This window comes from Littorina saxatilis, linkage group LG4 (assembly GCF_037325665.1).
Source record: "Littorina saxatilis isolate snail1 linkage group LG4, US_GU_Lsax_2.0, whole genome shotgun sequence".
NCBI lineage: Eukaryota > Metazoa > Mollusca > Gastropoda > Littorinimorpha > Littorinidae > Littorina > Littorina saxatilis.
The window spans coordinates 10011523-10025696 of NC_090248.1; the positions used below are offsets into that span (position 1 = coordinate 10011523).

General features: G+C 40.7%; 1 protein-coding gene and 1 long non-coding RNA gene across 2 annotated transcripts in view; both read left to right on the top strand.

The window, feature by feature from the left end:
* LOC138963928 (receptor-type tyrosine-protein phosphatase mu-like) overlaps positions 1-14174 on the top strand; it is a 500599-nt gene that overhangs the window by 146651 nt on the left and 339774 nt on the right. The window lies entirely within an intron of this gene.
* LOC138963936 (uncharacterized) lies at positions 11-9241 on the top strand. Its single transcript, XR_011454965.1, has 2 exons — positions 11-85; positions 1896-9241. It is a non-coding gene; the product is annotated as an uncharacterized lncRNA (long non-coding RNA).

The following is a 14174-nucleotide window of genomic DNA, read 5'->3' on the forward strand; positions in this document are numbered from 1 at the left end:
GAAAACTCTGTATCTACCGTGTACTCAATTTTGCCACTTGTACAACCACCCCCTACAAAAGGAAAGGTGTCCTCTTCAAATGAAGGTATTTTTTTCAAAGACAAATAACATTGCCAGGTTTCACATGCATGGCAGGGCCAGACTACCGGGGGGGGGGGGGGGGTTATGGGGGTTGCGCAACCCCCCCCCCCCCCAGCCTAATCATGTACCTCACTTATTTAAAACATTTTTTATTATTGTTTATTTTATGCCGTTTCATGCAAGGAGCGACCATTTTCCTATCTCAGAATATAACCTACCCATCAGCTTCAGGGGGCTTTGCCCCCTCACCCCCGCCAAGGGGATGTTCCCCCTAGCCACCACTGGCAAACCCCCCCCCCCCCCCCCCCCACTCCTCTTAGCCTAGTCCGGCCCTGCATGATACAGTATGACTTTTTTGTGTATAAATAATCTGTTTGTACTGTGCCTGTGTTGAGCGGAAAATTGTTGCCCTGCTTTAGCTCATGTCAACAATTGGACTGACCAGAATTGATTTTGGATTACTGAATAGAAGTGATATCCGATCGGATATCCGACTGTGATATATTTCTTGTAGTACCAGTTCCAGGACCGAATACCAAGTGCATAAATAGCGTAATTTGCGTAAGTGACGGCTCGTGATTGCTATCAATTTTCTCAAAGATGGGGCTTGGCTATCCTATGTTATCCCACGGCAGTGGGGCGGGGATGTAGCTCAGTCGGTAGCGCGCTGGATTTGTATCCAGTTGGCCGCTGTCAGCGTAAGTTCGTCCCCACGTTCGGCGAGATATTTATTTCTCAGAGTCAACTTTGTGTGCAGACACTCCTCGGTGTCCAAACACCCCCCGTGTGTACACGCAAGCACAAGACCATGTGCGCACGAAAAAGATCCTGTAATCCATGTCAGAGTTCGGTGGGTTATAGAAACACGAAAATACCCAGCATGCTTCCTCCGAAAGCGGCGTATGGCTGCCTAAATGGCGGGGTAAAAACGGTCATACACGTAAATAAAAAGCCGGGGGAGTTTCAGCCCATGAACGAACAAACAAACAAACAAACATCCCACGGCAGTTTACTGATAGCTCAAACTGTCTGTATGTGTTTCTTATTTTCATTATTGACTTTTTAATTTTAAATGTTAGGGAATAAATGGAGAAAATCTATGCAGCAGGTGGTGGTATATTGCCCGCACACTCGGACAATGCTTGTTTTCTTCTTCTTCTAGTCAGTCAGATAGCCAGACAATCAGTTGCTCATTTTTTGCACCCATCTTGAAAATAAAACCATAACGGTTTTTAAAAAAGAATAACACACACTATGCATGAATAAATACCAACAGCCTTCAAAGTTCAACCGACAGCCTTATTCTGTGACAAAGTCAGCATAATTATGTTCATTGTTGCGGCAAATTGTCGTCTAGGCGACATTTTGCTGCTCTACATAGTACATGCCTGGCTGGGTTTGAGTCCACTGGTTAGCCCGGTGTCAGAATAATGTGACTGGGTGAGATGAAGCCTGTGCTGCGACATCTGTCTTGTGTGTGGCGCACATTAAATGTCAAAGCAGCACTGCCCTGAGATAACCGAAGGGTGGACTGGGCGGTGAGCAAACAAAGTTAAGTTAAGGGTTTGAGTCCCTTCGAAAGTAGGGTGGATGATGTTTCAGTCTATCCAGGGTCGACTTATGTAAGACTCTTCGTGCCTATTCTCGACGTGTGCATCATATATATGCATGTGAAAAAGATCCTGCTTCACGGTACGATTAGACTGGTCAAAGCAGATACCCAGCATGCACATACATATTGGCATAATCTTTCGAAGGGACTCGGATCCCTTCTATATCTTTTTTTTACATCAATGTTGTGTTCTGTTCAACAGTCGGTGGGAAAGGAGCAACTTCTACTCCAACAGTCGATGGGAAAGGAGCAACTTCTACTTTAACAGTCGGTGAAAAAGGACCAACTTATACTTCAACAGTTGGTGGGAAAGGATCGAGCAACTTCCACTTCAACAGTCGGTGAAAAAGGAGCAACTTCAACAGTCGGTGAAAAAGGAGCAACTTCTACTTCAACAGCCGGTGAAAAAGGAGCAACTTCTACTTCAACAGTCAGTGAAAAAGGAGCAACTTCTACTTCAACAGTCAGTGAAAAAGGAGCAACTTCTACTTCGAAGTGAACTTCTTCAGGGAAATCTGTGTTTACTGTGGAGATTTTGACAGCCATCTGAGAAGACATTTACTACGTAAACATTCTGATGAAGAAGCAGTTGCTCCCATGGGGTCGCCTTCACGCGGCGGGAGTGTTTCCACTAAGCTACCCCACCCCTTTACTTCTCTTCTTTTGTCTTATTTCTGCCTTACCAGTCCTTTCACCTATATTTCCTTCCAAGAAAACTCTCCCTACTATTCCCTGCAGATTTCCGATTCCTTTCTTGTTGTCTTATTTCTACCTGACTGGATCCATCACCTTTATTTCACTTACCAAAAGTCTTCTTTTCCACATCCTTATTTCTTTGCCCCCCGCATGTCGTAAGAGGCGACTAACGGATTCTGTTTCTCCTTTTACCCTTGTTAAGTGTTTCTTGTATAGAATATAGTCAATGTTTGTAAAGATTTTAGTCAAGCAGTAAATAAGAAATGTTAAGTCCTTTGTACTGGAAACTTGCATTCTCCTAGTAAGGTCATATATTGTACTACGTTGCAAGCCCCTGGAGCAATTTTTTGATTAGTGCTTTTGTGAACAAGAAACAACAAGTGGCTCTATCCCATCTCCCCCCTTTCCCCTATCCCATCTCCCCCCTTTCCCCGTCGCGATATAACCTTGAATGGTTGAAAACGACATTAAACACCAAATAAAGAAAAAAAGAAGCAGTTCAAGCTGCATTAAAACTTCCCTGTGGACAAGAACGGGATAGTGCTTTTGCAGCTATTCGCAAAGACGGAATTTTGGACACAAATCGGACGCTGCCAAAAGAAGGCAAGTTCATATGTGAGCGCAACCAGGGAGTTGAAAAACGTGTGATGTGTGGAGGGTGTCATGGTTTTTTTCAGTAAGAAGGGCTCAGGACTCTAGTCAGACTGGTGCTCAGCCCTCTTCTGCTCAGGACTCTAGTCAGACTGGTACCCCCCGCGGGTTAGGGGGAGTCCCATATTGGTTGGGACCAGAAAGAATTTACCCGATGCTACCCAGCATGTCGTAAGAGGCGACTAACGGTTCTGTTTCTTCTCTTCTTTTGTCTTATTTCTGCCTTACCAGTCCTTTCACCTATATTTCCTTCCAAGAAAACTCTCCCTACTATTCCCTGCAGTTTTCCAATTCTTTTCTTGTTGTCTTATTATTTTCTACCTGACTGGATCCATCACCTTTATTTCACTTACCAAAAGTCTTCTTTTCCACATCCTTATTTCTCTGCACCCCGCATGTCGTATGAGGCGACTAACGGATTCTGTTTCTCCTTTAACCCTTGTTAAGTGGTTCTTGTATAGAATATAGTCAATGTTTGTAAAGATTTTAGTCAAGCAGTATGTAAGAAATGTTTAGTCCTTTGTACTGGAAACTTGCATTCTCCCAGTAAGGTCATATATTGTACTACGTTGCAAGCCCCTGGAGCAATTTTTTGATTAGTGCTTTTGTGAACAAGAAACACTTAACAAGTGGCTCTATCCCATCTCCCCCCTTTCCCCTATTCCATCTCCCCCTTTCCCTCGTCGCGATATAACCTTCGTGGTTGAAAACGACATTAAACACCAAATAAAGAAAGAAAGTCAGACTGTTGCTCAGGACTCTAGTCAGACTGTTGCTCAGGACTCTAGTCAGACTGGTGCTCAGGACTCTAGTCAGACTGTTGCTCAGGACTCTAGTCAGACTGGTGCTCAGGACTCTAGTCAGACTGGTGCTCAGGACTCTAGTCAGACTGGTGCTCAGGACTCTTCTGCTCAGGACTCTAGTCAGACTAGTGCTCAGCCCTCTTCTGCTCAGGACTCTAGTCAGACTGTTGCTCAGGACTCTAGTCAGACTGGTGCTCAGCCCTCTTCTGCTCAGGGTTCATTGAAAAAGAAAAGAGACTATGTTGTTTGGACATCTGCTGACACTGAATCAGTTTCCTCTTATTTTCAAGTCTTTTTTTACTGCTAAAGGGACAGGCACAAAGGGTAAATTGCCAGGTAAAGATTGTGTACTGAACTTTTTACAATTGCACACTATTTTTTCTGGAAGACATTTCTCCAAAGACAAATTGGTGAAGTTGGTTAAAACCAAAGTGTTCAATGAGCGAACAACACTCAGAAAAACCAGGGCTCAATGTTTGAAACCTTTTGAAGAATTTTCATTGGCCATATATCCAGAAGCTCGCATTCATTTCATGGATAAGTGAATGGGACAAACGTCCGGACCAATGGTCAAGTTTGTGAGGATATGATATTATGAGTATATAGTCACAAATATGTACAAGTTTGTGTATAATTATATGTGTACCGTATTTGACGGATTACAAGACGCACCGTTTTATAAGCCGCACCCCCGACTTTTAACAAAAAAATTGGGACGAGCCACGTATAGGCCACGTCACTATATTAGCCGCCGTCGAAAAAAAAATAATCAGATCGTGTCAATCAATCAAAACAACCAGGCAAACAAAAATTACAGTATTTGGCAAAATCGGCTCGGAGAATAAACAAGTGAAACAAAGAAGAAAAGTGAAAAAGTTTGAAGAAAAATATCACACACACAATTTGTAACCAACACACACATGTAGTCCCGCCCGGAATAAGCTTTTTTGGGATGATTTACAACTTTTGCGCACATTTCGAGCGGACGAAAACACAACATGGCGGCTCTCGCTCCTCCAACTATCGCAAGACACAAAAAAACGAAATCTCGCGCACGCGCGAGATCCTGATACATCCAATGTTTCTCTGTACGGTATCTTGTCACGACGACTTGTTGACAAACGAAGATTCGCGAAAGAAAGAGAAAAGGGCCGAGTCTTGAGTAGAGAGCTAATAAAGTACCGGTAATCGCTAATCGAGCGAAATGAAAATCCGCGGCGACTTCCATTAGGTGAATGCTATTCAAGTTTAGGTAACGTTTTAGCCGCATCTTTTTATAAGCCGCAATGCGATTTTTTTTGAAAAAAAGTCGCGTCTTGTAGTCCGTCAAATACGGTATATATGTACAGTCGCAAGAATGTACAAGTTTGTAAGGATATGACTATTACAGTATAGGTGTGTATGGGCACAAGTATACATACAAGTTTGTAAGGATATATTACCGTAAAATCCCTAGCATAAGCCCACCATCTAGCAAACGCCCACCCCCCACTTTGGGCCAAAAGTTGTGCACAGGGGTAACTACCTAGCAAACGCCCACCCTGCTTTTTTCAAAGAGACTATAGGCTCACTTTCACTAGGATTTGTGCAGCCTGTTCTAAAAGTCATCTTTTTCCCCTTCTTTACCTTTTCGTGTTTCTTTCCTTTTTTCTTATTCTTTGTCCCCTCTCCTCACTCCCACCCATCGTTCATGTTTTTTTGAGTTTCTCTTCTCTTTTTTTCCCTAAGTTTGTGGGTTTTTCTTTCTCAGAAAGATTGGGCCTTTTGAAGACAAAATCCAAGTTCAGTTAACGTTTCATTTCCAAAGACGATCGTGTAATTTCTTCCTTGTACAGAAAGAAAGGGCTTCATTGGTGTTGACATTTCGACATTTCATCAAGTTTCTTTTTCCCGGAATTGTGTTGTTATTGTTTGTCCTTGCAAAGGTCTGGTGATTTTCTTTTTACTTTATAAATTTATATAAATGACTATGCTTGGGTTGTTTTCAGAAGAGCCAGTCCTTTTCTCTCTCTCTCTCTCTCTCTCTCGCTCTCTCTCTCTCTCTCTCTCTCTCTCTCTCTCTCTCTCTCTCTCGGTTGGCCTTCTTTGCCTCAAAGTAATTTTTCTTTCTTTTTTCCTTCACTTCTACTCACACGACCTAACTTACATGCTTTCGGGGTTTGTATTCACTCAATTACACGATTGAGCACAAAACTTACTTTGTGCAAAGGGGTCTATCCCTAGCAAACGCCCACCCCCCAATTTTGCCCTAAATCTGTGCACAGGGGGGGTGGGCCTATTCTAGGGATTTTACGGTATGTGTGTGTGTGTTAGACTGTGAAGGAGACATCACATTTTTCAGTGCGTGTGATATTCAGTTGTCCGTAGGCTTTGGTCGCAAGCACAACAGTCTGACTGCTACTGAATTTTCCTGGCTGGTTACCCCTAGTGTGTGTTGTTTACGGTATATGCAGTTCACGTCTCAGCTACTCAAAGTGAACATTGGTTTAAGTAATGGTTAAAATTACGCACACAGAGCCATTCTATGTTAAATCAAGTTATCAAATATCAACGAATCAAATCAGAGAGAGGTTGAGAGACTAAGTCAAAGAAAGGGACTGTGACTGTGAGACAGTAATTAGTCAAGGGACAGAGTAAAGCGAGGGACCGGACGGTTCTCATGCTCGCAGACATTCACGAACAAGGATACAGAACATTTGCGATTGTATGCCTTTTAATTCTATGAATATTTTCTGCAATTGCACATACCTGTCAAGTACTTTTGGCCTCTGACCATAGTAAATGGCATAAGAAACCATAGTTGGGGATCAAAAACCATAGTTAATGCGTGGATCAGGATGTGGTTAAACACACAAATTCAACTTCTCACGCATACACACTAAACCAATCAGATTGTTTTTCGCAAACTAAAAGTAAAACACATAAATTCCTTTCTGCACAAACTGCTCTTTATTTACCACTACATGTAATACATTTACACTGCACTCTTGTTCGTTCATTTTTGTTGTCACTTGTCACTTGTGTTCTTAGTTGTATTCATCTGTGCAAATGCTCCCATGGGGTCGCCTTCACGCGGCGGGAGTGTTTTTACCAAGCTACCCCACCCCTTTACTTCTCTTCTTTTGTCTTATTTCTGCCTTACCAGTCCTTTCACCTATATTTCCTTCCAAGAACACACTATTCCCTGCAGTTTTCCAATTCTTTTCTTGTTGTCTTATTTCTACCTGACTGGACCCATCACCTTTATTTCACTTACCAAAAGTCTTCTTTTCCACATCCTTATTTCTCTGCACCCCGCATGTCGTAAGAGGCGACTAACGGATTCTGTTCCTCCTTTTACCCTTGTTAAGTGTTTCTTGTATAGAATATAGTCAATGTTTGTAAAGATTTTAGTCAAGCAGTATGTAAGAAATGTTTAGTCTTTTGTACTGGAAACTTGCATTCTCCCAGTGAGGTCATATATTGTACTACGTTGCAAGCCCCTGGAGCAATTTTTTGATTAGTGCTTTTGTGAACAAGAAACACTTAACAAGTGGCTCTATCCCATCTCCCCCCTTTCCCCTATCCCATCTCCCCCCTTTCCCCTGTCGCGATATAACTTTCGTGGTTGAAAACGACGTTTAAAACACCAAATAAAGAAAGAAAGAAAGAAATCTGTGTAAATCTTTGCTTTGTCAATCATGCTGCCAGTCACCTTAAAATCATGGCAGCATGCATCAGAGTTAATTTTGACCTGCAAGAAGGCAGTCAGTGTGTCAGCTCCCAGACTGTGATCCAGCACTTAAAGGTGTTGCAGGGTTTCACTGCCAAATGGAAATTTATTCAACATTTTCCTCACACAGGCCACGTAGAACTGGCGCACATCATGCCAGAACTTCTGTTGTGTTGCTGGTGCAAGCTCCTCCTCAGAAATGAATGAACGGCAGTCCATGCCAGCAAAAAAAATTTAAAATAAATAAATAAATTTTTTTTTTTAAAAATAAATAAAAAAAAAAGGCTGAAAATGCGTATGGTTTGAGGTATACGACGTAGGACCCAAAAAACACCGAAAAACCGTAAGAATTACGCAGAATGCGTAGGACTTGACAGGTATGAATAGCATGCTTTTTTATGAATGTCAAAAACTACTATTTAGTATCTTGTTTAGATTTCCTCACAGTATTGATTTTATATATGTCGTCTTTTATACGCCATATGTCTTAATATTGCTTGCTTTTGTGTATGTATTTCTGTGCAAAATCGTTTGGGTTATTAACTTATTGTTTCTCAATTTTTCTTCACTTCGTTTATCTCCCGCAGTGGGGCACTGCGGTTATGAAATTAAAGGCCCCTTCTGTTTTTGGAACCGCAGGAGCTTTCTAGTTTGCTGTTAGGTAGATTTTTGGTTCCTCTTTCCTGTCATGCTCTCTTTTTCTTCATGAATTCTTTTCTTTTTTCTGCCTTCTTGCTCATTCACCTGTATTTTTTCCAAAAATCTCTTCTCTTGCCGCTTGTCTCGCGATTCATGTATAGTTTAATCTGTTAGTGTTCTGATGTAAGTCCAGCAGTAGATAGGTTAAGCCTATTTTAACATACTGGAAACTGGTAATCTTCCAGTAGGTATTAATTTAGTTTTACTAAAGCCTGCTGGGACACAAGTAATGGGTTAGTGCATTTGTAAACAGGAATCGCTTGACAAGTGGCCCCCTTCATCCCCCCCTTCCTCGTCCTGATATGGCTCTGCGTAGTCGGCTGGACGTTAAGCAACAAATAAACAAACAAACAAACAAAACAAATGTAATCGGTCAGTGTTAGTCTGTCCGGCCGGCCGGCCGGCCGTAGACACCACCTTAACGTTGGACTTTTCTCGGAAACTATCAAAGCGATCGGGCTCATATTTTGTTTAGTCGTGACCTCCAATGACCTCTACACTTTAACGATGGTTTCGTTGACCTTTGACCTTTTTCAAGGTCACAGGTCAGCGTCAAAGGAAAAATTAGACATTTTATATCTTTGACAAAGTTCATCGGATGTGATTGAAACTTTGTAGGATTATTCTTTACATCAAAGTATTTACATCTGTAGCCTTTTACGAACGTTATCAGAAAAACAAGGGAGATAACTAGCCTTTTCTGTTCGGCAACACACAACTTAACGTTGGGCTTTTCTCGGAAACTATAAAAGTGACCGGGCTCAAATTTTTTGTGAACGTGACTCATTGTGTTGTGAATAGCAATTTCTTCCTGTCCATCTGATGCCTCATATAATATTCAGAACTGCGAAAGTGACTCGATCGAGCGTTTGCTCTTCTTGTAGTTATTGTTAATTTCTTTAAGCTACAGTTACAATTGTTTGAGTTCTTTAAATGAACATTCTAAAGTTTCCTTGAGTGTCAATAAAATGATAAATATTTGTACAACTTTGTTGCATGTTTCTGACTGTGAACATAGATTGTGTTGCATGTTTCTGACTGTGAACATAGATTGTGTTGCATGTTTCTGACTGCGAACATAGATTGTGTTGCATGTTAGTTTTGTTACTGTAAATTTATTAATGCTTGACCAGCACGGTTAGCCTAGTGGTAAGGCGTCCGCCCCGTGATCGGGAAGTCGTGGGTTCAAACCCCGGCCGGGTCATACCTAAGACTTTAAAATTGGCAATCTAGTGGCTGCTCCGCCTGGCGTCTGGCATTATGGGGTTAGTGCTAGGACTGGTTGGTCCGGTGTCAGAATAATGTGACTGGGTGAGACATGAAGCCTGTGCTGCGACTTCTGTCTTGTGTGTGGCGCACGTTATATGTCAAAGCAGCACCGCCCTGATATGGCCCTTCGTGGTCGGCTGGGCGTTAAGCAAACAAACAAACAATTAATGCTTGCATTTGAAATTCCAGTGACATTAACAGTGCTACCACACAAATGACAGAAAAATAAAACAACAACAATAATTACCATATTTTCTCAATACATGTAAATTGTAATAGGGTGTCTAAAGGTGATCCATGATAAGTTTCATCCCGTCGGGTTTAAACGTACTGAATATTATCCCGACAGGACCGAGTCATCCCTAGTTTGCGAGGTTGTGCTGTTCACATGGGCAGAGATTTTGATTTGACTTGCCGCCGACTAAAATCGCTTGAAAGTTGGTCACAAGTTGGTTGCAAGTCTTCCATGTGAACAGCACTTTATCGTGTATCTAAGTCATCCGATTGTTGCTTTAAAGCCCCCTTTTCCCTTTTATGACAATAGGCGACTTGCACTATCGGCCTGCACCGCCAAATCGCGCGATAAATCTGCCATAACTTTCATGGCCTTGCGAGATCTGCCGCAAAATGGGGGCATGTCCGGATAGCTCAGTGAGAGTTTGCAGACACTTCGCCTTGACAATTCATAATTTTCATAAAATTGTGAATTTTCAATGTGAAAAGTGTGCTGCAGCAATGATAGCCGCGAGAATAATTCGAAAGTTCGTTCAAAGCACCCAAGCATAGCCCATGCAAAAAGAAAAGGCAATCGAGTTTTTTTTTAAAACATTTATTTCACACAAGCCAGAAAACACCAGTGCTTGTGAGAGCAAAACGTTTGCCCGCAGCGAAGTGAACTTTCCTTCTCTTTCACACTCGAGAGCTATTGAAGCGGGGTATTGTGCAAGTTGGCTATTCTGTATTAGGTTGTCCAAAAACACATACTGTTGAGTTCAATCATAATTCTGTCAATGATGCGTTTCATAATCATATACCAGTCGGTTTTTTTTCTTGTCTGGAATAAAGACTTTTTTCAGCATTACCAGGCTATTCATGGTCTCATGGATCTGTTCCCGTTATAACACCCAAGTTAAGCAGCGAGGGGGCTAAGATGCGGATGGATGACCGTCTAAAAGGGCGTAGATTACTGCATATATATCTCTTCACCTATAACAAATGATTTCCTTCTTCACTTCGGCCTTGTTAAGATTTCATTGGTTTCAATTTGAAAGTTAAAGAAAATTTCATAAATTATGTTACAAATATGCAGTGTTAGGAATAAGAATACAAACATTATAGAGGAAGTTCTTTTGGGTGCAGTGAACAACAAATGTAAACTCTCTTGTTGGTATGTTTTAAAAATCTAAACGGTTCATACTTTCAATCTTGTAGGTAGGTTTATGTTCGCAAGTTCACATAAAATCATTTATGCAACAAATTCAGACTCACCTAATTTAGCCAAAACGATATATGACAAAATGTTGCATCAGTTGATTGATGTCAACGGAGGGACGATACTGCCTTCCGTGAAACATAATTATTTTTAGCCACCAAGCTCACCACTGAAAGCTAACATTATTTTAAACCTGGACAATTACCGGTAGCTCAGTTCGTAGAGCACTGGACTTGTGATCGGAAGGTCGCAGGTTCGAATTCGGGCCGGGATGGACACGGGTCAACTTTATGTGCAGACCCAGAGACGGAAGCCATGTCCCACCCCCGTGTCATCACAATGGCACGTAAAAGACCTTGATCATTCTGCCATAAGTGCAGGTGGCTGAATACACCTAAACACGCAGACACCTGGGTAGCGCAACTCCGTTGCTGCTAGCTTTCCACTGGGAGGAAACGACCCGAATTTCCCAGCAATCACCACAAATACATACTTTCAAGGTTGATTATTTATTGACAGAAGACTTATTTACAAAAATAAAAAAACTGCAGATATATGATTTGTCATGGTGGCCCTAAGGTTTTTTGAACATATAATAATAATAATAATAATAATAATAATGCAAACTTTTATAGCGCTATTCTAGAAAAATGTCTACTCTTAGCGCTTTACAATACATACATCGACCAAGCATACTATACACGCACAGGCAAAGAAACCGACCAAACATAACCAACAAACTATACATGCACAGGCAAAGAAAGCGACCAAACATACAATACACGCACAGGCAAGATAACGACCAAACATAAACAAACATACTATGACCAAACATAACCAACATACTATACGCGCGCAGGCAAAGAGAACAATCAGCACATGTAATAATTACTGACAACTAATAATGCAGGCATACAATGACAGTGACCAACCTTAACCCAACCTTAATGGTCACCCCAAACCCCCTTATATGTTCAAAAAACCTTAGGGCCACCATGACAAATCATATATCTGCAGTTTTTTTATTTTTGTAAATAAGTCTTCTGTCAATAAATAATCAACCTTGAAAGTATGTATTTGTGGTGATTTACTTACAATTTCATTGATAAATATCCAATAAAGTAATGAAAATGAAATGAAAAGTCTTCTGTCAATAAATAATCAACCTTGAAAGTATGTATTTGTGGTGATTTACTTACAATTTTTCATTGATAAATATCCAATAAAGTAATGAAAATGAAATGAAAAAATGAAAATGAATTATTTGATATATTTTCTGTTAGATCAAAGTGGGCCGATCTGTACCTTTAAAGGGGCATTCTAGAGCAATGTTTGCTAAGTTGTTTATTAGCTGCTCTTACTTTCAATCTTGTAGGCAGGTTTTTCTCTGTAAAACCCCCTTTTCTAACTAATGATAAATGATAATTAATTTTAGCCACCAAACTCCCTACAGAAAGCTACAACATTCTTTTTAAGCCTGGACACATTTTTTATATATATCTGGTGACCTTAAATCCCCCTTTTCAAAAGGGTGACTTAAGGTTGGGTTAAGGTTGGTCACCCCAAACCCCCTTATATGTTCAAAAAACCTTAGGGCCACCATGACAAATCATATATCTGCAGTTTTTTTATTTTTGTAAATAAGTCTTCTGTCAATAAATAATCAACCTTGAAAGTATGTATTTGTGGTGATTTACTTACAATTTCATTGATAAATATCCAATATATTTACTGGGAACCTTAAAATCCCTTTTTGGAGCGGGAGACCTAAGTTCCCATTTATAGTTATATATATATATATATATATATATTTGAAGCCTGTGTAGCTCTGTGACAGAAAGAGGTCTCTGATGGCAGCGACCAGACAGGCAGGAAGAACTTTCCTGTTCTTTCGGAAAGTCAGTGAGTGTGCAACTTGTTGGTATGTTCTGAACACATCAAAACATTTTCTTTAATTTAAGCTACATAATATCATGTGGATGCACTGATTGGGTGTAAATAATAACAGCAATTGGTACAGTCAATTCACTAAATGTGCAACAGAACCCTGATCATCAGACATTTTACAACAGCAAACTTCAACAGTCCTTTTACTTTCCTGAATGTCATTATTATTTATTAAAACATGCATCTAGAGCAACATACATATAAATCTTCTTTTATTAAAGTTCACCTGAAATTTAGGCTGCTTTCCCATGCAAAGTACAAATGCAAGTGTCCATAAACCAGGGTTTAATACAAAGTCATGTAGTATGTGAGTGAGTTCTGATGAAAAAGTGATTGTGTTGTAATATTGGTTATTACTGAGTGTTGATGTTACAATGATTACATTATAAAAACAACAACAGAACAATGTGAAGAGCAAACTTCTTCTGTGGGCATGCAAGTGAGTTAATCTTGTGTGTGTGTGTGTGTGAAACTATATGTGACTGAGTGTTACAAATTTAAATGACAACAGTTTTCTTGATAGCCTTTAAAAACAACAACAAATACATACATTTAACAATCAAACAAATATAGGCACCTCAAAAAAAGTTGTATGTACACCTTCGTGGCTGGTGATGCATTCTTGCTCCCCTGCAAGTTTTCATTCTACAATGTACCTCAGGCTAGCTTCCTCTCTCTCTCAAATCTGCCCCTCCCACACAATACAACAGGTACAGTGGCCACTCTGACACCAGTCTCTGAAATAATCAAGAACAGTTAAAACTGCGATGAGCTGTTGTTCTTTTACTCGTGAATGCAATGCATGAACACTTAAACAATATCCCACTTATTCGCGAGTGCGTTGACAAGGCGAGAGTGAAAAAATAGCACAGACTCGAAAGCAGACGATAAGTTCAGCACAGAGAGCGGGCGTGTTTACCTTTGATCGCTGAGACAAACAGTGTCGCAATTTTCATCGTCACTGTTTCACTACTGCTGGAACTCCGCCCTCATCTTTCATGCTTGATTCGAGGAGAGAAACCGGTAGTTCGAACATGTACGGTTCAATTTCGTCTGCAGTTACGCTTGTTGTTGTCATGTTCATGATGTTGGTAAACTACCATCTCCACACGGTGTGACGTCACGGATAATTTATTCATAAGCCAGTCTCGCGAAGATCACGTGGCACAATGGCGGGTCGTTTTGGAGAAGAAATCCGTCGCTTCGGTCACAAAATTCGTCGGATTACGGCCTTAGAAGATTCCGAAGTAAACCAAACATTGTTGAAGACGG